Here is a 12,873-nt window from a genome sequence, read left to right on the forward strand (position 1 = left end):
TACTCATGCAACTTCAAGGAAGAACAAGCTAAGTAACCAAGTAACAGCCAATTTGTATTTTGAATATAAAAGGCAATTTTTATTATACAGACTTTGAAATGTGAATTATACATATTGAGATGAGTTAAACTATCATCTCTGGGAAGAGAAGGTTTATATTTGTCCCTAATAACATGCAGTTAGTGATTGATTGGAATAAGTACTTAATTTCTCTTTACTTTTTATTTTCTTACACCTTTGATTCCTATTATTCTGCCATAATTCAAACTGTGGCTAGAAATACAGACAGGTAGAAGCAAAAACAAAGTTCATTTAGCATCTAGCTTTGGAAATAAATGTTAAGAATGTCAATTTAAACTGCTACAGTTACTGGTTAGCATTTAAGTGACAGCACAAAGACTGGCTTACACTGTGAAAGAATCTATATGAAAAATGACATGTCTTTTTAGCAACTCACCACGCACCAGTAAATCCCCTTTCAGCTCATGAAAAACCCACACTGTTACAAGCTTGCAGACACAAAGTCCTTTTATGTATTTTTGCTACTTTGATTTTTAATATTTTGGGGGAGGAGAAAGTCAAATCTTAATCAATTGTCTTTTTCCCTCAGATCATTTTCCTGAAAGCTGCCAATACTTCCTCAGTTTGAAGCACTGTCAACGTTAATTCCTAATTACCTCTCAGAAATGTTTTATTACTAATAGAATATTTCAGGATTTACATTCCTCCCATTGCTAATAATAAAAACACATCAGAACTAATATTAAAAATAGAAGAAAATGAGCTAAAATGAGTGCTAATATGACACAAAGACTTCTTTTGTGCAGCCTGTACCCTGCACAAAAGGTTTCATTTTTTTTTAAGGACCTACACACTACTGTAATGTAAACAACCAGTATTACCCATTTAAAAAATATATTTCTATCATTACTGGGTTTGCAAGAAAACATTTTTGAAATGAAAAACCAAGCTATCTCTAAACCCCTTTTTTTCAAAGAATCAAATACCCTGTTATTAGAAGCAATTTTTGCAGATGTCGAGACAACAGAGTGACAGAAAACAAAAGGTAATAGGTACTCTTTCTAAATCAATATTAGAGAATTGTTTCAGTACAGTGTCCCACAGCTTTCAGGGGAAAAAAAATCATCTGTTTTGAGCTGCCAAAATAATAAATTGAAGCAGGAGGTCTGACCAGCAAGCACAGAGCTGTTAGTAGGGGATGACAATAGCACTTTAGCACAGACAATGATTCAAATGATAGCTTTCACTTGGAATCACAGATTGCACCCTAATAATTTATCCCAGACAGGTCATGAAATGCTGAAATGGCCCTTGAAGGTCTACAAGGAGGAAGTGCAGCATCTTGAAAAACTGCTGATCAAAAGTACCATTTTCATGGATTTATATTGTCATGCATAAAGACAAAGGTAACCAGAGCAAAGTGATAAGAAATGAACAGGTGAAACAAGAGTTTAAAAGTGCAAATATAACTCTGGTCCTTTCTTGTCAAAAAAAATTTGTTTTTCTAGGAAATGCTGAGGATCAACAGAAATTGAAATTGCATGATAATTAGATATCCAGTATAGAACTGTTACAATGTTTCCATGTGTTTTTCATGCACAGGAAAGGCAGAAAGATGCTCCAGCCCACACTGGAACATTTCTTTTATCAGCGCACAGTTCTAGAAGATATTATTCTCTATCCAGATTTGTTAAAATAATAGAAATTGATTGGGATCAATTATAGCTGCTTTAAATAATGCATAATGATGCAAATATTGCTTACTTTAAGAATAAGCAGGGCCTTGGTAGCTTTTGAAATAATGATTAATTCATGTGGGGAATAACATGATGGACAATTTAAACTTCCTGAGCTATAAAATAAAAAGGGTTTTTGATGTGAGAGGTCTGGGTGCAATGCAGCAGCCTGGAACTGGAGGACAGGTATTTGAACACTGATTGGGATTTACCAAAGTTTCAAGATAGGCAATCTAGAAAGGCAACTCTAGCAATTGCCTGTAAAGACAATTTAAATCCTCAACCCACTCACCAGGAACAGAGAAAGTTTGTACACCAAAAATTATATTCAAATAAGTGAGAAAGCCAAAATCACCAGGATAATTCACACATTTGTTTATTTACAGATTCTTAACTTTATTTCAAATGCATTCACCTGGTTGTGCATTTGATAAAGTGTCCTTTAAAGAGATAGTTTTGCAACACAATACCATTTGGATTACCAGCTCTTCCAAACTGCCATTCATCTTACAACGAACCAATTGGTCATTGGTTTATTTCAGTATAACTAGCCCAAATAACAGCTTAAGTCACAGTGCTAGACTTAAGCTTGTGTTTTGCAGGATAAGAACTGAGATATTAATCTTTGTCAGATGCTGATCTCTGATAAACCATAAATGGGACCATCTCTTTGAAGAAAATTATTTAGTCTCTTAAAAGACATATGGAATTCTGCACCTTGGAAATGTATGGGACACCTGTAAAATACCTAAAACCTAAAATACCTTTTTCCTTGTATGAATTCAATAGAGTCAACTAGGATGTTAACTTCAATGAGACTTTTTTAAAATTCCAAAGCTCGAAATATATTACTGCATTTAAATACCTCTATCTGAAGTGGTAATTAATTAGGAAATTTTTAATTTCTGAAAGCAGCATGATTAAAAAGAATGAACACATTTTTAAAGGCAAATAAACCTGAGAAAAAGATTAAAGATGCTGAGAATGTAGGTTCATAGAGATTAAAATAAAATTTAAAAGTACTTCAGCATCAAAAATGCTTTATTTTTTAAGCATTCGCTTTGTGGAAATCCTTTGGATTCTTTTTTCCTGTTTTATTTTCTTTCATATTATGACCCTGCTTTTGCTCGACTTTTAAACACAGTCTAATTTAAATGGGTGTATAATCTCATAGAAGTTAATAAGGTTCCTGGTTTTTTATTTATTTATTTTCCACTAGGATGGCAAAGTCTTAGAGGGTTTTTATTCCCCACCGTCTTCACCTGAGTAGCTGTAACACTTCATTTCTCTTTGGTATGAATTGTTCTTCAGAATTTATTTTTGTTTAAGGAGTTGAACCAGCTACCCAGTAGAAAGTAGCTCCATATCTTCTGAGAAACCTGGAATACCCCACCTGGCCTTTGGGTACTAATTCATAGATTCACAGGATCATAGAATCATTAAGGCTGGAAAAGACCTCCAAGATCATCAAGTCCAACCTTTAACCAAACACTATCTTGTCAACTAAACAATAGCACTGAGTGTACACAAGTCCATGATCATTTATCCCTCTCAAAATTCCTATCTGGAAGTTTAAACATGTAAGCAAAATGAACTCAGGGTTTAAGAATATAAGAAATCTGCCAGTTTGGACAACTGCAACATTAGAGCTGTTCTACAATATAGAAAAAAAACAAAGCTCCTACAAAGTCTGGAGGAAAGAGCTAAGCTTAATAAGAGTTTTTGTATTTTCCAGAGTGGGTAAATAAAAGTTCACCGAAAACTTAGACTTTGTCTGACAGGGAATTTCTGCATAGGGGAAACTTTATTTTGAGTTCTTGATCTATTAGAAAGATTATTAAGTACCAAAACACCTAAGCAGTCAAACACAAGGCAGATGTTATTAGGAAACCACGTTATTGAAATAATTGACAGTCCATCACAAGCATCCTGATGTTACTATTGATGCATTTGGCAACTGTAGGTGCCTTTAATTTTCCTTCTCTTTTATTTTTCCATTGCATTTAAAGCAGGTTTTCAGTTTGTAAAAAATTTACATATTAGAGAAAAAATAAATTTAAAAAAAAATAAAGCTAGTAAAATTGTAGGAAAAAAACCCCAAACAATGTGTCTTTTTCATCACTAGTTTAAATGTAAACCTAATAAAACACAAACAGCCCTTTCTTTTCAGGCAATTCTTTTTAAAGAGAATCCTGGGTTCTTTATTATTCCCTAAGAGCACTCTTGATGCTGTTCCCTTATCTTCACTGAATTCTTGCAAATTATTTTGCTTGCGTTTTTACTTCTGTCTGTGAATATTTCTAGCCTCCTTTGCTTAGTTGCAGCTAATTAATTTTCCTGCTTCCGTTGCTCTTGTTCTGCTTGTAGGTTTGTACTCAGACACATCCTGTGAGCGCTGGAATCATCTACATCCTTGTAGCGTTGTCATAGATACACACAGAACCATTTATTGTTGGAGGAATGTAGAGAAATAGTTGCCCAGTGTTCTGCTCTTTCCTGTTTATCTTTTAATTCAGACTGGTGCCATTGCTCATCAATGGCTAGCTCCCCTCTTGCCTGTCACCTCTGCTAATGAGGGGAACATCTGTGCAACTGGCAGATGTGGCCCAAATGAGACAGAGCTTGTTATATCCCTGCTCAGAGACCAGCCAGAGAGCCAGGGTGGATCTGTCTGTTTGAAAGGGCAGAGGGACAGTCACTCCCTTTATAACTGGTCCCGAAACCTGAAGACACTGAGTTTTAAGTTTTGAAACCTTTGTGTTTTTCATTACCTACAGAGGAAGGGCAGAAACCAGAGACAGGGAGCTGTGCCAATCTTTGTTGTCTCTGCTGGACCCATGCTGTCCTGCAGAAAGGACTTCAAAGTTCTGTTTTTTAAAAATCAAAAAGAGCTTGGTGGTTAAAGCATTTCTCTTCTACTCTAGCTGGAGTTACCCCATGTCCTAATCTCAGCTGCAAATGCAGGATCTATCTTACTGATGCCTGTTACAAGTTTGTTTTGTCCATTTAGCCTGTATATTGCTTAGAGAGAGAGTGAACACATTTTGGAATTGCTGTTGTATTAATATATTGTTGTAGTAGTAGTTGTTGTTATTGTTATTATTATTGTTATTATCACTACTATTTTGTTTCTCTATAGAATTCAGTACAGTCTTGCCATGACATAAGTTAAAGCCTTAGAAATGTAAGTCAACATTGTCAAAGATCTTATACACCACTGTGCAAATGAGTCTTGAATTTTATTTATGGACAAACCTCCAACAACACCTCAATTACTGCAACTGGTAACACATCACAGCTGAATCAGAGGAGCAAAAATTCCCTTTGGTGCTCTGTAGAAAGGAAAAAAATGCTAAAAGACTGTATGATAGGTAAGTCCAGATTCACTGGGCATAAAATTTTAACGTTGACTTCCATTATAGGGCAAGTTTTTACTCTTTATTGCTAAAAGTAATTTAATTTTATTTGAAGAGTGTCTTCACAGTGAGAGAAGGGTAAAAAGATTTCTGCTTGACAGCAGACAGTGATTTCCTCTCAGATAAATTTCTAGCTTCCTTCGATCCAGCCAATCTTAGGATATTCTTATATTAAAAAACTTTAACTTCTAAAAACTTCAGTACACCATGTTCCAGTTTTAAGCTTTGTCCCATGCAAAGCCTGAAGCTTAAACACTCTGTCAGAAAAGTCTCTCTCAAGCTGCCAGAAACCCAGTAACTGCACTAAGGAAACAAGATTTTAATTATTTTTAAACTCCTGAAGGACTGCCTTTCATGTGCATTCGGAATAACTAAATTCTGTTTCTCTGTAAGCTGGGATTGACTGGAGTCTTTAGATAAAAGTGTTTTGCCCAGCTTCTGAGGTAAGGATCCTGTATCAACGGAATACCATCCTGCAGGAAGAGTTGCTGTAGAAAAGGTTCTCACTATGGAGCCTCTCTACAGCATCTATATACAGTTATAAAAGCTTCCGCAAATGAATAGTGCTATAGAAATGTTGCAGTGGGGATACTGCAACATACATATATCAAACCAGGAGTCCCGTGGAAAGGAAATATATATGGACAGACAGATTCTTGATAGCTGTTTCAGAGAGATGTTTATTTCTCCAGCCGCATGGCCGGGGTTCTGCTCAGGAACTCTGCAGTCACGGGACCCCAGGGTCCTTGGCCACCCCGGGGAACACAAACCAACCAATGGGAGATGAGACTGACCAGGGGCCGGGAAACCCCGTGCCTCCCCCCCAGGGCTCATCTCCCAGGGCTCCATGGTGGGGGAGGAGACCCCAACATAGAAAGGCAAAATATAAATAATCATCATAATTAATGGGCTGTGCTCTTGCTGCAGCTCTCAGTTTAAAAGCTTATTTCAGTTTGGGTATTTCTCTATCTCATATTTTCCTCTGTTATTCCTTAAATGCTCTGGTAAATTTATTTGAGTTTGTTCAGGATTGAGATATTTTCTCACCAAATATATTTAAAAGGAAAAGATCAAAATATTTTGATGAAATTTATTATGAAATTTAAAAAAAAATCACATTAGCTTTGTGTGAACTGTTCCTTAGCCATTTTCAAAACCTTTTTTATACAGAGTACAGAATTTTTCCCCCACTTTTATAGATAGGGAAACTGAAGTAGACTGAAGGGAGTATCTGCAGTTTTCCAGAGGCAGTACAAATTTGGAAACAAAGTACAAAGAGGGTCCAGTTTTCAGAGCTTTTAGAACTTTCAGCAGTTATTAAATTTGATAGGAGCCTTTGAATATTATGGACACCTTGAATTCATGTTCTTTCAAACCTGCTTGTCTGCCTGAACATGGATGAGAGCAGCCATGAGCAGTTTAATTCTACTGAGCTGGAATTCATGGCGTTGATGTTGGGTTCAGCCCCAGTACATAAACAAACACTCATCTAACCAATCTGCACTCATGTGCTCGGAGATAAGAAGGTGCCCATGTGGCGTATGCCCAGCCCCTGCCATGGAGATAAGGAGATTGCTTAACCTCCCAGCAGAACTCCCCTGGAAAGGCAACCACTTTTTAGCTACGGCGAGAAGAAGACAAACCCAGAATCCTCTGGAGACCCTATGCAGATCCTTTGTAACCCATTGGCCTTTACCCTCTGACACTCACCCCCTGTATCCCTATAAAAGCTAGCCCTCTGCCCTTGTGAGAGCAGAGAGAAGTCCGTCAATGGCCTCCCCTTTGCCAGGTGTGGACTAATTAAGCTGCCTCGTGTGGAACTGCTATACGGGTCTCTCATCTCTCTCCCTGGTCTGGCCTGGAGACTGCCCAGCAGAGAAGAGCTGGAATCACGAGCTGAAAATCACTAAGAGCTGGCAGCTTCTCTGCAAGGGCACTCTGGCTAGCAGCTGAGGGAAGACACTGGGACCCGGGAAGACGATCCTCCATGGGACCATCTCTCCGGAGCGGTCACAGCTTCCTGGGTCAGAGCTACTGACCCCACAGCCAGCTGCCTTATGCTCACACTAGAGTTCAGTACTCAGGAAGCACAATTTCACCTTATGTACCATCCAATCTAATATATCAGAGAAGGCAATGTGAAATATTGTGATATTTCCTTAAATCCATCTTGGAGTATGACCAGTGACCCACAAATATGCAAAAAAATAAAGTCTACTCTTCAATTCCATTCTGTTTTTTTGGTAAAAGTACTCAATCTTCCTCGTAAGTTCAGTCTCTACAGAAGAAAATAAAAAAAGGTCTTTAAGCCCAACCTGTTAGTGTTGCTTCATGCCAACTAAATTTACCTCCCTCAATTTATTACATTTTTTTCTTGCACTGCTCTGCCCAAAATGACTCTCCCTTTGCCATTGATTGCTATAGCAACCAGAGAAACCAGGAAGAATATTTTCATATTTGCATTCATGAGGAGGAATAACTGGGCTGTCATTTTAGTCAGGTCCTCCCCAAAACAGATGTGTACGGGGTCTAAGAGCACAGGATGAATAGTAGAAAACCCTTGTGAGTTGACAAGAATTTGAACTGGAGCTTTGGAATTATAAACACTTAGGAATTATAAAACTCCTGTTGGAGCGTTTCATGTGCTGAATTAACCAAGACCCAGCAAGCTTTTTTGCTGACAGTGAGTGTAAAACTCATGAGATGGTGGAAGAGGAGGCAGAGGCAGCTCTGGAAAGTATCAAAGGGCTGGATGCAGCAGGCCAGTGGTTATTGACAACATTCCCAAATGTGCAATATTTGGAAGATATAGGTAGAAAGTTGGAACTGAAAAAATCCACTTTTAGTACCCCAGTAACTTGTCTGTTGTGCTTTAATTCTTAAATATATTCTCATGTCTGGTGACTTGTTTACTTCTTTCATATTTTTTTCTCTGTTAGATTTTAGACTTCAAATACTTGGTAAAAAAAACACACTTTATTTTCTTGTGTTTCAAACACATTGTATAAAATTAATATCCATATCTGCACATGAGAACAAAGAAAATATTTTCCAAGAAATTTTCACTCCAAAGAAGGGGAAAATCAAGGAGGTGTAGATGATACAATGTGGAAACTTAAAAAAAAATCTAAACTTAAAAACTTAAAAAAAAAATCTAAACTACTCCGTCCACTATCAAATATTCATTTAGAAGGTGCTACCACAGTGCCACAATGTTAGGAGGCACTCTTCTGTAAATTTAGAGGAAGGTTCTGAAAGGAAAAGATGACCTTGTAGCCTACAATGTCTGAATTGAAACAATAAAAAAATAAATAGTGCAAACTATAAGGTTGTGCTATTAGGAGCTAGTAAGAACTAAGTGGCTGGGAACTCAGCATAATGTGACAAGGATCTGGATGAACCTGTAAATCACAGGATGACTGTGAGTCAGCAGGGCAACATATGCATGGAAAAGGCTGATGGGATCCAAGGTTGGCTCAGAAGAAACAGGGCCAGTGGAGATCAAAAATCATATTTATCGAGCACCTCTGGTAAAACCTTGACAGAAGTAGTGGATACATTTCAGAAAATATGATCTTGAAATGGAATAAATAAATACAAGCTTCATGGAAAACTAAAGAAATTTAAAAACTTCAATAACATTTAAAAAAATAAAGCCAGAAGATATTCTCATCCTAACAACATAGACGTTGGGATTGAGCAGGAATCACTGACAAGAAATAAAAACTGCAATATGATAAAGGCTAGCATAGGAAGTAGACCATAACATTGGCTCAGAATAAAAATAATGGGAATTTCTGGCTGTTGGAGTACTGAGGCTCTGAAACAAATTTAAAATAGGAGGGAGCGAGTAAAAAATGTTTTGTGATGTATTAATCCTCTGTCAAATGTAATAAGATATTTGACTACCACTGAATTCAGGGAATGTTAAGCAGTCATACACATTCAAGAGGAGTTGTATCCATTTCTGGAAAAGATGGGTCCATTGCTTGCCTGTGAAAGAAAGAGCTGAGGTTCCATGCATCTCTCACACAGGGAGCTTGGACAATTACTTTTTCTGATTGACTGGATCAAATATATCACTGCATGGATGGTGTCAAAGCTTGGCACAAGGTTCTGCGATTCTGAGATTTTTGACCCTTTCTGAGTCCCTGAGATTTCTTCTCCCACTCCTTCAGTCCACTTGAGTAAGTACTGCTGTTTCCACACCCATCAATACAGTGATGATGTTGTCATTTTCTGTCTGGAGATAATAGAGATTAAAAATGAAAATCAAACAGGCAAAACAAAGCAGGATTTTCTGAACCAAATTGGCTCTTTGGACACAGTATAGGTCAGTGATAATGGACTTTTAATAATAATAACAATAACAAGCAGTGAGCTTCATTATCAGAAGGAGAGAGGGGAAGAACATGTTGATCTTTCAAGGTTTCTATGTCTCTGAATATGAAACAGAGAAATTTTAAGAGCCTTCTTCAGCAAAAATCAAGTGTCTTCTTGGGAAATGAGAAGAGAATCAGTCAGATGAGCTACTTTTCACTTAATGTCTATGCTTTTTTTCTGGACGGTTGCTAAGACAAGGTAGAATTTTGAGTTTCTGGGGCGGGGAGTTCTATCCCAATTGCCCTTTGGCTCTTTACCTGACAGTATTGATCAGTCCCTTTTCTGAGAGCAAGAGAGTCTGTTCAGGCTGGTCCCAGCCAAGTATACAGAATACATGACTCTTTCTCATTGAGACTGCCCAGGACAGAGGTCACCTGCAACCATTTACTGTCCATTTCAAGCTTTTTAATTCTGTGTCTCAGCTGTTACAGAAATCACAGGTATTTCGGTGATGTTGACTAAAAATAGCATGAGGACTGAAAAGAATAGATAGATATAGACAGTTATAGATACATTTCTAGATGTAGGTCTATCAATATAAACGTATATTGGTATATCAGTATTTTGGCATAGATGATATATCACACTAAAGTTGGAAGTTTCAGAGTCCCATCATGATGAGACCTGACAGGCAAAAGGATGACCTTAGAGTGGTGTGGTTATGCCATAAAAAATAAAAAACCACAATGAAAAGTAATTTATCCAGGTTCCAGACCTAATGAGGAGGTGACTGAGAATAACACCTCTATTTCTACAATTCCTATTTTCATTCTGGGTAGCTGGTCCTCCTCCTTTCTTTTATTTTTTTTTCCCCTTTTTTTTGGACTCCTAATCAGAGCAAAAAAAAAAAAAAAAAAATTAAATCTACACTTCAGATTTACAAAAGGAAAAAAGGTCTTCTGAATAAACATAATTTAACTGCAATTTGTTTCCCAAGCTCCTATGGCTCATGCTGAAGACTCACATTACCACTTTTTGTGTCATAGTATATATTAAATGCACAAAATCAGTCTGAGATGTATTATTGGTTTAGGAGAATCCATGTACAGTTACTTTTTAAAAATTACAACATACTTCAACTGTAATATCTGTGCCTGTTGATAGAAATAGAGGTTATAATCTAGCCATTAAAATTCTCTAACCAACTGCTTCCAGCTATTCACGTGTGAAACACTGCACAGCTTCCAATTTATTTTTTTTTAATAAATTTGCCACTTTCAGGCTCCTGCAGAGAGTAATTTCCTTGGAAAGTGTCTTCATCTAAATAATATTTAAGTATGCCACAAAGAATATCAACAAAGACAAATTGTACCACATCTCAACATAATCAAATGCTTATTTATTAATCTTTTGAAAACCTGATCAAGATGGAATGAGCTGAAGTTCTCTCAAAGCAAACTAGAAGAGAAAAGCGAGGGGAAGCTCTGGGATGACATGTAAATTAAAATGTAGCAGGGCTGATCTGCACTGTTGCAGCCACATACAATAATCTGTAAAAACAAAACTGGACAAAAGGCTGTTGTGAACACAGGATGATTTGTAGCACTCATGGTTGTGTAAAGGATCACCAATAACAAGATTACCTCACAGTACTTTTAATGTATTTAGAAAACTGACCTGACACCTGGTGTCCCGGGTGGCTGTAGCTCCAGTCTTTGTGGTGTATAACACCCTGATCTTTTCCAGAAAGTGTTGCATTATTGTATATATAAGACTATATTACATTAACCCCAGACAGGATTTGGGTTCTCTACATCATAAAATGATGAACCTGAAGAGTTTGAAATTTAAATGCATTGAAATTCTCAGTACTCTGTACCGAAAGGTTGGCAAAATTCCTAACTATTTTGGTAGACTTGGGAACATTGCTGTTATTGCTATTTCGGAGTTAAGAACATTACCGGAGAAGAAATTCATAGGCAAATGAATTATCAGACATAAGACAACATTAATTTGAAACAAACTGTGGGCTTTACATAAAGTTCACACAAAATGCCAATAGGATTCCAGTTTCACCTTGGAATGACACTTTCAGAGTTGGAACAGTCAATCTAACTGCTGTGTTAATCACACTGATTTTCTCCTGCACTTTATTTCAAACAGTGATATGTGAATGACTGATGCCCATAAAACAATAGAAGGAAACCCATGAAGTGACTGCAGGAATATATTTCAGATAAAAATAAAGTATATTCTGCCCCCACCAAGCACATGAATTGAATCAAAATGACAGGAAAATTAAGGACAGGAAAATTAAGAACATGAAAGAATCTTTCAGCAATTGTGAAAAGCTTTTTTTTAGTTCTGGTTTACTGAGTGCAGCAGTGGTAACAACCTTATGAAATTATTTATGGCTTTTAGAAAATATACAAGTTCACATTATCAATTATTCAGTCATCAAGATTAGGCATGTACCTGTAACTGGACTGTGTTCACCAAGAAACGATCACTGTATAAGGCCAAACACCACTACAGCAAGTTTACTCCACTCTTTCAACATCTGGAAGGAGCCCTGTGGATTGTAAAGGGCTCAGAATTTCCATTTGGATTCAGCATTGCAAATTCTTCTCTCTCTGGAAGAAAGTACCTCTCTATAGCATCTATTTCTAGGCATTATTTTCAAAAAAAGAAAAAATTATTTTAGATTCTTGAGGAAAATACAAGGTTTAATCTCCGTCTGCATCACACTTTAACATGCTGTGGAGGGGTATGATGGACTATTAATAATTTGAAGTATAATTTGTGATGTTATATCCCCTAAATTTGTGTTTCTTTTTTCTTCTCCACCTTATGTAAATCCACTTTGCCACAGATGCACTCATGTAACATTCATCTGGATTATGTGCTGTAAATTCAATATTTACCCTGTATTGCAAAAAAAAATTTCTTTCCAAATTAAACCTGCTGCAAAGATTACCCTGTGCAGGAAAAATAAGAATCTCTGTGTTACATATCCATCAGTGTAATTTCTAAAATGGACTATCAATTAATCCTGCCTTCATATACTAAAATTAAAAAACAAAACAAAATTTTAAAAACCCATCAAAACCCAGAAATTATTCATAAAAAACCTGTGAATTCCTGGCTTTATACTGTCATTAACAATTCTTTCCCAGATTAAGACATTTGTAAATTGGTTTCTACTATTTCTTCTAGCAATATTTTTTTTTCATGTGAAATATTTGAAAGATAGGATAATGCTGGGGTAAACGTATGGTATTAAAGCTTGGAATATATAAAATTCTTTCCTAGTTCTGGCAAAGGATGGTTGCATAAACTGCACAAAGTCACTTGTTTCCTCTATCCACCAGTTGCAG

Source organism: Corvus hawaiiensis, chromosome 26 (genome assembly GCF_020740725.1).
Source record: "Corvus hawaiiensis isolate bCorHaw1 chromosome 26, bCorHaw1.pri.cur, whole genome shotgun sequence".
Taxonomy (NCBI): Eukaryota; Metazoa; Chordata; class Aves; order Passeriformes; family Corvidae; genus Corvus; species Corvus hawaiiensis.